We start from the raw sequence: 15,935 nt of genomic DNA, 5'->3' as shown, positions 1-15,935 counted from the left end.
ACATGTGTTGTTGTTGTTCCTTTTCCAAAGGAACAACAAGGAACAACACCTTTGATTTTTGTTGTTCCTTTTCCAAAGGAACGGCACTTGCGTTTTTGCTGTTCCTTTTCCAAAGGAATGACACTTTTAGTTTTTGCTGTTCCTTTTTCCAAAAAAACAGCATTTGCATTTTCACACTTTTTTGTGTGTATTTTTGTTTTTTTGTGTGCATTTCCTTTGTTGTTACCTACAAGGAACACCACTTTTTGACTGTTTTTGCTGTTCATTCAAAAGAGCAACACTTTGGGATTATTTTCGAGAGCAACCCTTCCTTCCTCTTGTGGGATTATTCCTAATTCATCTCAACCACATTTTACTGATTTCATTTTGTGGCATGAAGTACACTATTTTTATGAGGACAAGAATTATGGATTCTATTGAAGCGAGTTAATATCATTCACATTATGATCTTTAACAGGACAGCTCCTTGATGATAGATTCTTTTCAAAAGGCACACAATTAATTATATATCACTTTACTGCATTGTTTTCTGTTGAACATGATATTGATTGATCATCTTAATACCATGCTGGTTCCACCCTTCCTGGTTATAATCTTCTCTGTCTGTAATAAATGAGATTATGGGTATATGTTTTTTCTATTGACATGTTCAACTTCTTCCACTATCCCTGCTCTTAAGGAGTACTGAGCCTCCCTCTTTTTATCATAAAAATGTGTAATAATAACAAAATTTTGTTCGCAGATGGAGGATAGGGGGTCTCATTACGAGCCAGCCTACCATGTTCATAAGGTTGTAACAAAGTGACATTCCCATTATGGCCACCACACCAGGGTTATGATCCATTGGATAGCCAAATTATCCTTGGAACAGGAGGTCTCATCACGAGCCGACCTGATCACTTTTGCTACATCCCAGTGAATGGCGGTGTGGTTATCTGGTTACCATGCCAGCACATTGATCTCTTCTGTAGAACAACACCGTAACTCTCCATTTATAAATTGAGGATCCTGGCTCATATGGGTTAAAAAAGCAACCTTGTCGAGGCTATGGACGTCTGCTGGCAGCAGAGGCTCTACTTATGGTATTGAAGTTATATCTTATCGTCAATTATTATTATAATACCATTTTCTTATTTTTCTTTTTATCAGCGAAGTTATTTCCTTAACCTTTTCCCTGTTTTGAACCTTTATGCATGAGAAATTGTTTTATGATCAATCACATCATTTTCAGCTAGAATACCATCACCAAAGCATCTTTTTAGCATATTGTTGTCCTTTTTCGTTTTGCATAAACTATCATCACTCCAAAGCGTCCTATCTCTTATTCATAACTATCTTTACACACTTTGCTCTCAATATAACCATAACTTTCACCGTCCTATCATTGATAAGTGTACTCTGCCTCCCTTACTGATATATTGTTCATTCCATTGCCTTGCCGTCAGCACCACCCCTTTCATATGCTTTATGGTTATGGAACCCATTTTCCAATTGGAGGGGGGAATGTATGCATTATGGGATTGCATGCGATATGATTACTGCACTTTTCCATACCTTGTTGATTTGACAACATATTAGTATTGCATGTATACATAAGTTTTTCTAATTGAAATTTTGCATGCATCTTATCTGTTGCTATTCAAAGCTAACACTATGGATTCAGGAACATTGTATGCAAAATAGTGCTTTGTTTACAGGAGAACAACAAGTATGCAGGGGAAATTCTATTCACAGTATGACCACATTATTGCAACTACTAGAAGAGGCTCGAGCCACTCGCGAACGTGAACAATTGTTCAGACATGATGTGCTTGTCTAGATTCCACCTTTTCTGCCTACATCAGCTTCAACAAATGTCAGTACCTATATGTCATTTCACATTTTTCTTTTGGAGGTAAAACTTGAGGTAAAATCGCATAATTTTCTGATTTATTACAAATTTAGGAGAATTTCATAAAAATCCATTTTGAGCATTATTTACCATCCTTCATTTCATAGTTTTTACCACTTCCCATTTTTCAGCAGCATATCATTTCCGAGTGTGGGGGAGTGTTCCTTCATTTCTTTCTTATGACCATGTCATTCATATTCTTTATCATCCATTGTTATTCTTATTCATTCTCAACACCTCCCTTATTTCATGTTGTTTTACACCAAGCATAGAATTCAACAGCTGGTAGCAAACACCTCTATTTGTTTTCTAGCATCGCATGAGGACATGCTAATTTTTCAGAGAGGGGGAGGAATTGCTATGCATGATGGATGTTTTCTACTTTCTTCCTTATTTAAGGCATACAATTTCATTTTTACACAGTGCAGAAATTGATTTCCACATATTTTTAAAACTATGAACTCAATTCTTGTAATTTTTGGAAAACACATATGTATCATTAATACAAACCCACACAATTTCAAGAAATATTGGTTCATAAAATTTCGGAAATCATGCACTCTCACTTACAGCCATTTTGTTTATATCTCGTGATCCATGCATCAAAACGATCTGATTTTTGGATCATAGAAGCCTTCATATATTACAAATCTACTTACAACATTTCAACAAAATCTGGTTTGTAGTCTTTGACAAAATGGTTAATGAAGTTTGCTGTTATCTATATCATATTTTGTTGCAACTTCATATATACATATAATTGAATGTCAATGTAAAAATTGTTATGCCTTCATCAAGATTACTCAAAGTAAATATTCATTAATTAAGGAAGAATTCATTTGTTCTATCCATTTCATGAGCTGAGATGAACATATTTGCTTGGTTAACACATGGTTTCTGTCTTTGGGTTGCATGAGGACATGCAATATATTCAGTTTTCATTGCATGAGGACATGCAACATATTGAGTGTGGGGGTATGTTGGGTCGTTAATATGCCATTATTATTATCACTTTTGAACACTTATCCCACCCATTTCCACTATTCTTCATCATATCATTTGTTATAATTTATCATTTAAATCCATTTTATAAATGATTTATGCTCTTATGAATGAATATTATCTATTCTCCTTTATTTCTAATAAATTGATGATTATGCATGATTTTATCAATGATAGTTTTAATAAATCAGTTATAACATTATTTACCATTCTTAGCCTCCAAGATAATTTTCAGATTGAATATTTGATTTTTAAAAGCGCCAACTCAGAAATGCGCTGGAATAAGGAGTGACAGTTTTGCGGTTGAGATTCTGAGCAAATGGAGCAGAATCTGGAAAATCCGGAACATGGGTTTTGTCCAGAACGGGCCCAATTAACTTTAACAAAGAACGGTTTGCCCAAATTCGGCTTGTACTGAGAGAAACGCAGGGTTCTTTGAGCACGATTTTCTCAGATTTGTTGTTGCGGCCGTCCTCCAAATCTCAGCTGCAAAGCTAAATTCGTCTTGCTTTTGTTGAGAAATGAAAGGAAATATATTTTCTTGTTGATCAACTGGTTAGAATCAATCCAATTTTGTAAAAGAAATCATGTTGTACTTATCTTTATTGTAACTTCTCTCTGATCTCTCTATTTAAATGAAAACAGAGATCAGAGATGGGAGGGAATTCGAATAATGGAAGAATGATAGAAAAATGATGAAGAATGATGGTGGATTATCCATGATAGGATAGGGATTGTTGTATGCTGTAATTCTCAAGCATTTGTTGTTGTAATGATTCCACAATTTGCTGATTAATACATGGTTTGGGAATTGCTGTTCATTATGTTCATCTGAAGTAACCCAGCAGCATCCGCTGGCGGCTAAGGGCCCAGCCTCTGGTGGAGTACGCTGCTGCCTCTACTGTATAGTATATTCTTTTGATTTCTGCGTGGTTTGCTTATCTTTATTGCCCGGTAATCTGACATGCTTTTTCATATGCTATTCCATGCTCTGCTACGATTAATTCATTAATGGTTCTTTCAGGAAATCCATGTAGTGACTCTGTATTGTATGAGTGAACCTTTTCAGAGTTGATTGCATGTTTCTGTTACAGAGCGTTTCTACTGAATATTACTATTGTTGGATTCATTTGAAGTCCTGATTATTGGAATCCGAAAAGTGATATTATTCTATTTGGAAACATAGTCGTATTCACCTTAATTGTCAGATTACCATATTAGCGTGTCGTGTGTATGTATGGTTGATTCTTGCTAATTCATCAATGAGTGCTATTCCATAAAGTACATTCCATCCAATTTGCCTTAAGAAAGAAGATTGCTATTTTATTGCAGAATGTGAGTTTAGTTCTGACTCGCGAGACTTAATTTATTTGATTGTTGTTCCATTTACTGCTTGTTGTTCCATTTCCAGTTTGCTATTCCATTTTACTTTCTATCGTTCCATTTACTTGCATTTGCTGCTTTGGTGTGAGAGAAGGTCTAAGGCTGTAGTGAACCAGCAAGTCACTGCTTAGCTCCCAGACCTATGGTCCATGCTCTAATTTCCTTTCCATCAATTTCTAGAGGAATGAGTTATTGCTACTGTATCCTCGATTGATGGTTGTTTGAATGAATGATTTAGTTTAGAACATTTCAGTTTCTTGCTGTTCCAATTAGATTTTGTTTCCAGCTTTCATTTACTTTCGTATTTTAAGCACTATACTGCAAAACATTACTCTTGAGTAAATAGCCGCCTCAGACTGAGTACACTCTTGAAATAAAAAGTCGTCCCTGGGTTGATAATTAATGTGAAGGTAATTAGGAGTTTAAAAGACACCTTTTTATCGCTCCACACTGTGGTCACTCCAGCTGTGATCATCCCTACTGGGATCCAAAAATAGAACTTGCGCCATAATTTGCGTGCGACCCACTTAGTGAAGGCGACTCCTTTCCACTAAGCTCCATCATCTTGTTGCATTCTCAACAAGCATTTCTTATTGCACACTTTTCAACACTCCCTCTCAACAAGAAAGGCTTCCTCTCAAACTCGATCCTGTAACTCTGGAATGTTCTCCATGCAACACATCTAGCCGGTCCACTTGCTCTATCATCAAAGTCTCTCACTGTTATTGCCTCTGTCGACTGAAAACTCTGCATCTATGTGCTCTTCAGTATCTGACTGCTCTAGCCTCTGTCACTTTTATCTCTGACTGCATCTGTGTTGCTGCTTTCTCCCAGCATTGCATCCGCACTGCACCTCCCAACTGACCTCCCTGTTGGGCTAGAAACATCCTCTGATGATGAAGCTCTACCTGCTGCTGACAAGTGCTCCCTTTCTGACATCTGCGCTACTGCAACATCTCCATGCATCTCGCACCATTGCACACCTCTCTGTGCCACCTAGCACTGTGCAAAACACTTGTGCCTCTCGCATTGTTGCAGCCTGCTAGCTATGCGATGTCCTGGGATTCCCTGCACTGTCGCTCTCTCTGCCACTCCATCCGCATCTGTCTCTACCTAATCAGTCAGTTCCTGCTACTCCACATCAGGGCTCCCGTAGCAAGGTCTCATCCAAGAGGTTGGGTACCTCAAGGATCCTACCCCTCCTCCTTGGGACGATCACTCTATATTACCCCACCTCCTACCTGGAGGTATGGCTGCATGTGATCCCTCAGCCCACCTGGCTCAAAGTTTCCCCCTACTGGAGGTCTCTGCATGAGTAGATGTCTCTATTCGATCTCCTCTCAGCTTCCCTTGTTGTGGCTCCTCCACAACCTCTTGAAGTTGCTGCACCAATCGTGGCTCCTCGATAATCATCTGAGACTTCTTCTAGCTCTGCATGTTGAGAGGTAATATACGCTCCCTCTCGACCACCAAGTATCCATCAGTTTCCTCGCTGCTCAAGGCTTTGCATGCATCTTGAAACTCAAGAGCATACAGGTTCCTGACCTGTGAACCAATCTCATGACAACGAAAGCATAGCACCTTCGACTTGTCAACCTTCTTCCCATCATTGGAAGAACTAGATTCGGAAAGAGAAACCTTCCCCTTCCCCTTCTTCGCCTTACTCACTAAGGCACAGTTCTCCTCATCCTACATGGATGAAGAACTGTCTCTGGTGCACCGTCTAATCTCCTCTTGCACAAGATCCAACCAAAGTCTCTCCCATCCTGGCAATTTCTCCCTTCCATTCACTGAGTCCTGGTAGCTATGCCAACTCTTGGGAAGGCCAAGGAGTGCTAGACTCACCATATCCTCATCCTCAACAGTTACCCCCACACTTCCCAGCTCATCCCGGCATTGGGTGAACTTCATGAGATACTGGGGCATATTGTCTCCATTCTCACACTGAATGTTTCTGAGTTTTATCTCTTGCTTTGGAATTAAATTCGAATTCCACCAGCTCAAAAATCAATCGCTTCTGATCTAGAATTCGTGAGAACAAAGTATTTCTTGTACAGAGATCGACTGTATGGGCATTCACCGGATATCTCACCTTCCAAAAGAAGGATGAATCTAGAGGCTACCTGGCCCGATTACAGACTCTGCCTGAAGAAATAAAATGTAAACACTTTCTGAATAATAGATCCGATGATCAATCCTCGCTTGATATCCTATAAAAATCTCTTCTACAAATCAAGCAGCTTCGATACCATGTAGAAATTTTGAATAATAAACACATATTCAACATAGATTATCCTGATTATACACTATTGCGGAATACATGCATAATACATAACCTCCTCTACGTTGATCATCAATTTATAGAAGCAGAAACAATAACATGCACACATAGAGGCATCAATCATAGATATCAACACAGTATTTTCTCGGGAAAGCATCTCGCTAAAAACCCCACACTCTCTGTATATTAATGATTGAGACCATGTAACATTACAAAGTACAATGCTTATCACAAGCAATCCAGTACCAGCTCCACCTATTACACACAATACAGCTCAGATCTGATCTCCAAATCTATTCCACTGCTTGCCTGCCTCTCCAGCTCAATACCTGCTCAAGAACTAATGAGAATGGTTTACCAAACTCGTATTTGACCTACAAATAATCACTCACACTGTGTTGGACGTGAGCACAGGATACAATTCTTGGTATTGGCCAATTCATTGGCATACTCAATCCCACTGATTGTGCAAATCATCATGCACAACTATAGTCACAACTGATAGCAATCTGATCCTCTAACACCTGTCACTGCTGAACTGAACATGCATTGACATGCAACTGAGTTAACTGATGTATTCTATATTTGCATTATGAGTTAATAACTTGTGAATTAATTAATAACTAATTCAACCAACTCATCTCTAGTCTATTTTCCAGTTAGACTAAATACAACTAGTTTAACAAAGCTAAACTGAACACAACTCCATCAACTCCACCTCCAGTCCACTAAACTCAACTCACTTGAGTTCTAACTGAAGTCCTGCATGCAAATATTAGTCATCCCATAGGTAACCACGTATTTCCTTCTGGGATCTGCATGTACCACATCCGTAGCTCATCCTGAAGTGCTCCAAGAGAATAAGACAAAGTTTATAGTCTAAATATTATTATGAGACAATAATATTTGATTTTTCTATTTTTGACAGCCAGTCTAAAAATAGACTTTGATCACTCATACTGTGATCACCCATACTGTGATCACCCATAATGTGATCACTCCTATTATGGTCACTCCTACTGTGATCATCCCTGCTGTGATCATCCCTACTGTGGTCACTCCTGCTGTGATCATCCCTGCTGGGATCCAAAAATAGAACTTGCGCCATAATTTGCCTGCGGGCCCACTTAGTGAAGGCGACTCCTTTCCACTAAGCTCCATCATCTTGTTGCATTCTCAACAAGCATTTCTTGTTGCACACTTTTCAACAAGGACATGTCTAGGAACTCCATCTCATCCTGGATGTATCTATGTAGGCAATCATGGTACTTGAGTACCAAATGTCGCTCGAATCCTTGATACCCAACTTTGTGCGAAAGGTATGAAAAACATTGGTAAACTCTTGCACGTCTTGGTCCCTTCCATGCCGCAATGTGGTCTACTTTATGTATTTATCCTCATAGCTCTCGATCGGGTAGTATTGCTCCTTGATGGCATCCCGGAACGAATTCCAAGTGGGTGCGGCTAAAAATAGTGAGGGTGTACTTTCATCCTTCTTCTCACAGTGGGTTTGCCACCAGTCCTTGACGTGGGGGGTAGCTTTGATAAGTGAAAAGGTAATCTTTTCCTGACTGGAAAAATCATGAACAAAAAATTATCCTTCTAGTAGATTTAACCATTTATCTACGATGTCCACATCTACATGACCCTCAAATATGGGGATGTCAAAGTTAACTTGTAGCTTAAATGGTGTGGCGCTTCCACAGTAGCTGTTGGAAGGAGATGCGTCGCCCTTGGGTAGCTGTTGAAGGATTTTGGGCAAATTTGTCCATCATCGCGTTCCTCTATCGCTCGAGGGCTTCTTCGAGCAATATTTTGAAAGGATCTCCTGCCCCCTCATTTTTCTTCTCTTCTGCCATGGGAGGTCATCAGGATTTGTGAGGCTAGTCTTGCAAAGGTTTGACCAGTTCGAGCCCTAACTCCTTATATCCCAACCTTGTTAGAGACATGCAAATAAAAACAGTGAAAGAGCAGACCGCTCTGATACCAATGATCTGGACTTAAATAGGAACATAATAAATTACAAATATAACCATAAATATGGATATGCAGCAGAAATAACACTTCATTTCATTAATATCAAATACTTAAATATTCTTACAAACATAATGGAAATAAGACTAGCTCGGGCGATGGTAGTTTATCTCTGAGAAGAGATGTGGCGGCTACATGCCTCTGAACTGTGTTACAATGAGGCTCAAAGACATATTTATTATTGAGAAACAATGGAAAACCCTAAACATCCAAAAACCTAACCCTAGGAGATGAAGCGCCAAAATTATGGGCCCTATTTGGGTAAATTGGTACATCAACTTCCCGGGGTCCTAACTTTGGCATACAATCTATGTTTGACGTGCATAATACCTCGTTAGAAATATCTATCTAAGGACTACAACTTTCGAGTAGAAAACATCAATTAACAACCCATGTTTGTCCCGGTTTTCCCAAAAAAAATGTCGTTTAGGGCCTCAAAACAACTCTGGAAGTTCAAGACCCGAAAAACTGCGAAAAAAGTAAGTTGTGATACAATTAAGGAAACTAAAAAACTGAAAGAGATAGTGGTGTGGGTCTAAGTGGAATAGGTGGGCGGCCACCAACATCCACCTGGATCACATTCTCATTATCAGCGCATTTGTGGCAATCGGTTCTATAAAAGCATTGACAACTATACGATCAATGATATTGTTTATATTTTGGCTTTAAAATGATAACAACGAGATTGCCAATGATGTCAGATCGGGAAGCCAGAAGGGAGGAGCTGCACAACAGAGGACATTTTTGGAAGGACGATGAGGCACAATGTCAAGCAAATCAGGCAGAGGATCAGTCATCATTTTTTGACCCAGTTTTATAGCCATTTTTATACGTTGCTATGTTTAGATACAGATAGGCTTGAAGAAATGTATTATGTACATGTATTTGACATATACACTTTTACTTTTATAAAGTTGTAATTAAATAGATACCATAAACTTGGTTATAGTTTGTAAGTGATCTATAAAGACAAAGTCTATGTAATGAAGAAGGGTGGGAATCTTTTGAAAGAAAGCCTCTTTTATGTATTGTGTGTATGTAATCAGTTAATATTACAACAGTTTATGTGAGTTGTTTGCATAAATTATTCGGTTTGCAATTACTTGTCTGTTTCTAAGTTTCATATCTTCTTCAATATTTGAATACCAGTTTGTTGAATTGGAATTCATATCTTTGTGCTCCAAATTCTTGTATTCAGATATTTATTACTTGTTTTTCACCTAAATATCACACTAATTTCTTACTATTCTCTGATCTCCTAAACTTGTCAAAGGAGTTGTTACTATATTTATTTTATGATATTTTCTCACTCAACCTGTGGTTTATATAAAACTGATTGGGTCAGACTCCATGCCCAATGGCGAAATTTCCTACAGTCCAACCAACCTTAGTTTTTCTCAATTAAACTGGCCATAGAACATATTACATACCTTCTACCATTGTGACCTTGGGTAGCTGAGTTCAGGGAGAGATCCCTCTCTAGGTTGAAGGGCTAGATTTCAAGCTCAAAGCGGTTAGAGGTTACCTTATATTTTTTCCCATAGTCAAAGTTTTCTCTAAGAGATAACAGGTCCTTTGACTCCTCTTTTTTTGCTCACAAGACTTTTGCAACTTTAGAATGTTTGCATCTTCATCCGGCAATATTTCCTCTATCAATAACTCTTGTTGCTCTAAGGATGATTGATCATAGACCCAACAATCTTCCCTCTAGATACTCTCATGCTCCTCCAAGATAGCCAACTCATAGGGTCTTCAACTAGCTTCCCTCGTATCTCTAATATGCTACTCCAAATATCAAAACTAGGGCTTCCACAAATCTTCCCTCTTGCTATCTCTTAGTTTCTCCAAGAATGAAATACCTAGGGCTTGAAAATATGCCCTCCTTTCACAAACATTCCCCACTTGCAAACCACTAAACTAGGGCACAATAACCATCCCTCTTATCATTGATTTCCTAACCATGGAATCTTCGAACTAGGGCTCAATCAAGTTTCCCTATTAATAGTAATAAGTTTTCCCCTTATTCACTGTACTAGGGCATCAAACAACCAAACCTCTTGACTAACTTTTTCTCCTCAAAATATCAGTCCTTGGGGCATACAATTCTTCCCGCACATAGTCCAAAAAAATGACTGATCTAGGGCTTACATTATAGCGCACATATCTACAATTTGTCTCCTAAAATTGCATGGAACTTAGGCCTTCTCTAGATCTACCAACGCACAGCCCCTTTCACCACTAAAGAGTTTGATCATAGGCATACGTGAACAACCCATTAATTTTCCTTCTGACTGCTACAAGATGTTAGTTCTTATGGCACACTTGGCATCCCACACATAAGTGATTTGATGCACCAAATCATAATCAATAGATTTTCTTCAACATGTTGTCTAAAACCCTATTGGATCGACCTTGCTACTCATCCACTTCAACACTCCTCAACCCTTGATTTTGCTCCATGCTAGCCCTCCTTTCCACACAGTACGACAACCCTCATTTATGTCCCATTACCTGCACTTTGATTCACTCTTAAGACAAATTTTGGCCTGACTTACGATTGTTCATACCACAAAAAGCTCACACAAATCCTACTGTAGCATTGCGACCCTATAAGAGAGGTATGAGGGAACCTTTAAGGGTCTCATACCTCCCTTTCTTTGCAGAACCAAGGATCAATACACTCGGAATTTAGGACAGAGATACCTGGGTTGTGTCTCCCCAGAAATAACCCTATCTAGGGAATGGAATTTACACATAATCACCTCCAAATATTACGCAGAAGACACCTACTAAAGGGTTGACTACCAGAGCGATACACCTCTCCAAACTTGAGCATACTTAACTTAATATTTCAGACTTTAAATAGACCCTTGTGCTCCAACTCGTCCTCAGGGCTCTACAACTCCTAAGGTAATTCTCACATGTACTTGAGCAAATAACTTGAGATAAAATGCTTCTTAGGATGTGTCTAAATGATCTTGTCTCACCTCTTCTGATAGTGTTCTATGAGGTTAGCAACTAGCCCTCAAGAGGCATCACTTAAGCCCAAGCCAACTTGAACTTTCTAGACAAAACCCCAACTATCATAAGAAATGATATTCCCTCCGTTTCTTTTCGCGACATCATGATGCCTTAGGTGACCCTCATTCATCCATGAATAAAATATCATTTTCTTCACTTGGTTTCATGCCCACAACTTTGGGTACAAAACCCATTGCTTCGGTACACTACCAAAAAGCCAATTTATGGGTCAAATCTTCCCAAACCCATTACCCTAGGGTTGTCCACAGGTTGTCGGAGCACCTCCCAAGCTACACAAATCAACAACCCCCATAAGTGAAATGAAGACATCTCTGTATGCTTATACAATATTTTCTACCTATTTCTATTCTATAGAGAGCCCTTGTGTTGAGGTTGTGGTGGGTGCAACAACCTTCCTTTTACCTTTTCACTAAGCCATGAAGAGGACAAATTTTGTAGTTTGAGAGACTACTTTTTGACACTATTTTGCTCAGATCAATGAAATTACAGTAGTTGGAACTACCTCTGGTACCCTATATAGGTAACCCTTTAAGTAACAATGACACTATGTGGATTGTATGACATTTCCACATATAAGGTTATCCTAAAATAACATCACAAATTTCAAGTGGGTAAACATCACATAGTACCTCATCATTGAAGCCCTTGATGACATAAGATAGGCATCATTACTAGTTGACACATATGTCTCGTCCATGGCTCAACCAACCAATGTTGTATGGTTGAGGGTGTGGCACTTTCAAAGGCTTCAATCTCTTGATGACCTCGATGAATATCAGGTTCTTCTGGCTCCCACTATCAACACTAAAATGTAGTGGGGCCCCCTTCACCCACATCTATGAATGGAAACCACACTCCCCCTCCTTAGGCTCCTTTAACTCTTATGGTTTGATCTTTATGGTTGCAATGGTAGCAATGGGTTTTGCATCGATCATCTAATTTCCTTTAACATGTTTTAAATTAGAATATGAGCCAAATTCCGTTTCTTTGTCTCTAAGCTAAGCCAAAAATTATTGTTTCAAGCAACATTCATGAATGTTGTGTTAGGGGCTTTTGAGTTGTGGAACTCGCACTACTTTTAAGTTTCCTTCTTTGACTTCCCATTCCCATTTTTTTCTTATGATGTGCTAGTCATCTTGAGGTTGACCCTCCTTTCTTTGTCCCTTATTTTGCAAGGTAGGGCCACCTTTTCCAGGCTTCTATTATAGTGGATTTCTAGACTCGAACTCTTGCTTATTTTGTAGCTTCAAATTTGATAGCATATCAATAGGAAACTCAAAGTGAGGGGATGTCCAGGAAATTCATCTATGTTTGGATGTACCTATGTAGGTCACTATGATACTTCAAGACAAGGTGTTTCTCAATGTCTTTGATACCTAGCTTTAAGCACAAGGTATTGAAATTATTGGTGTACTCCAGCACATCAAGTCTCTCTCTTATCACAAAGTTTTCCATCTCATCTACTGGTCATCGTAGTTCCCCAAGGGTAGAATTCCTACTTAAGGGAATCAACAAAAGCATCTCAGTGGGTCTTGCTTTGAACATCACGAACTTGTCTTTACTATGTTTTTCCTGGTAAGTCTCTCTCTTATGACAAAGTTGTCCATCTCATCTACTGGTCATCGTAGTTCCCCACAGGGTAGAATTCCTACTTGAGGGAATCAACAAAAGAATCTCAGTGGGTCTTGCTTTGAACATCACAGACTTTTCTTTACTATGTTTTTCCCGATAACCTCTCCGCCAATCTTTAACATGGGGAAGGGTTTTTAGGAGCATGAAGATGATCTTCTCATTGTCAGAAAAAATTTGGATAGAGAAATAGCCCTCTAACATATTTAACCATTTATCTAAAGCATCTACATATATTTGGTCTTTGAATAAAGGGATATCAAAGTTGACTTATACCTTGAAGGGTGTCACACCTCCAAAATTACTGCTTGTTGAAGGTGCCTCAACTTTTGTAGGCAGTCATCGAAGGATCTGGGAAAAATTGTCCATCATCTCATTCCTCCATCGCAAGAGTGCTTCCTTGAGCAGCAACTTGACATAATCTCATACTTTATCATCTCTCTTTTCATCCAACATGGAATACCACTTGGGTTTGTGAGATTTATTGTTCCCAAGTGAAACGAGCTCAAGACCCAACTCTCTATACCCTCACCTCGTCAAGGACATGCACTGATAAAAAATAAGCAACATATCACTCTGATACCACCGATTCATGTTGTACAAGGAATGAAATGGAAGGTGATTTTAAAGGAAATGAAACACATAGAGAGAAATATAGTGGAGAGCATAATAATATAGTGAAAACCCAACTTCTATTGATAAATAAAATAATAGATTAATGTAGAACATAAACTGGCGTGAATAGTGGTAGTTATCTCTGAAGGGATATAGATGGATGACACACGCATTCATCAAATATATTACAAGAGGCTAAAAGAATGGCCTTTTAACATAAATAAAGAACCCTAGAGGTCCAATACCCTAACCCTAGAAGATGAAGTGCCAAAATATTTGCAAGCCCCGAGTTGGTTAGTTTGTACGTCAACTTCCCAGGGGCACAAATTTTGCATACAATGTTTGTTTGGGGCACACAATATCTCATTGGAAAGAACTATTTTTGGGCCAAACCACAAAAAAATCATTTTGCGCCTCAAAATGGTCCTGAATGTTTTGGACCTAAAAAACCATATAAAAACTACCATGAAGGTAGAAAATTGTTGAGTCAGTGGAAGAGGAAGGTGGCCATCAATATCCACCTAGATCATAACTAAGAAGTCACATTAGCTTGAGAGATGACTCTAATGATACACTTTTAGATTGGGTATAATGCAAGCTTTGTAAATCCTTTGTCACATAATGGCTTCCTCGAGCAACAACTTGATAGGATCTCCTACACTATCATCTCTCTTTTCTTCTACCATGGTAGGTCGCTTGAGTTTGCAAGAGAAATCATTCTAAAGGGTAACTATAACAAGACCAAACTCTCTATCCCTTGACCTCATCGGGGACATGCACTAAGAAACAACAAGGAAAATATTGCTCTAATACCACAAATGTGGCTTGTATAAGGAATAAAATTGAAGGAAGGAAAGGAAATGAAACACAAACAAGGAAATATAGCAGAAAGCACAATAATATAATGAAAACACAACTTCTATTGATAAATTAAATAACAAATTAGTATAAAACACAAACTGGCTTGAATGGTGGTAGCTATCTTTGAAGGGAAAGAGATGGGGGCTACATTCATATGTTAAAGATAATATAAGAGGCTAACAGAATGGCCTTTTAACATAAATAAAGAACCTCGAGGTCTAAAACCCTAACCCTAGAAGATGAAGTGCCAGAAGGTTTGTGGGCTCTGAGGTGGTTGTTTGGTACATCAACTTCTCAGGGGCACAACTTTTGCAAATAATGTTCGTTTAGGGCACACAACAACTCATTGGAAATAACTATTCGACGACCAAATTGCCAGAAAACATCATTTAGGGCCTCAAAATAGCCCCAAACGTTTGGAACCCAAAAAACCATAGAAAAACTTCCAAGAAGGTAGAGAATCGTTGAGTTAACAAAAGAGGTGGGTGACCAACGATATCCACCTAGATCATAATTAAGAAGTCAAATTAGGTTGAGACATGACTCTAATGTATTGGCATTGACCAAAAATAAGACAACTAGTAGATACACTTTTAGATTGGTTGTGATGCAAGGCTTATAAATCCATGAGATTAGATGGTGGTGGACAAAAAAATGAAATGTTGATGACCTAAAGAAGACAAAGATATTTTTGTGGTTAGTTTTAAAGAATATGGTCGTTACCTAGAAAATGTTGCAAAATAGGAATAAATACGGTCCAAGTGTACACGCACTATGTATGAGAGATGAGGAAATCATATCTGATTTGAGCTTACTTTGCCCTTTCGCCCAAAAAATTTAGAGAGATTTTGGTTAGTGGATTGGACTCTGCATGTGTGGAATGGAAAAAATGTTGAAGATTGTTTAAATTTTCGATATCAAAAGCAAAACTTGAATGAGTTTAAAACTTTTCCCAATCTAGTATCATAAGCAACCCACTTGAACAAAATGCTTATTTATTCGACCAAAAAGAAATCCCAACTTTTCATGTCTTTGCTAAGGTTTGTGTTATCTTTTAACATTATAGAATGACCCCATACGAAAATCCTCCAAGAAAGACATGAGAAATATTGATAGATAATTGCATACAGTTGGACTCTTTGATGGGGTGTGTTAAGGCCCTAAGAAATAAAACAACATTTGAGGAGTTTTTCTTTT

The sequence above is a fragment of the Pinus tabuliformis genome, chromosome 5_1 (assembly GCF_031772625.1).
Source record: "Pinus tabuliformis cultivar Carrire ecotype Pingquan chromosome 5_1, CPIR1, whole genome shotgun sequence".
In the NCBI taxonomy this organism is placed as follows: domain Eukaryota; kingdom Viridiplantae; phylum Streptophyta; class Pinopsida; order Pinales; family Pinaceae; genus Pinus; species Pinus tabuliformis.
Note: the sequence above shows the minus strand (reverse complement) of the source record.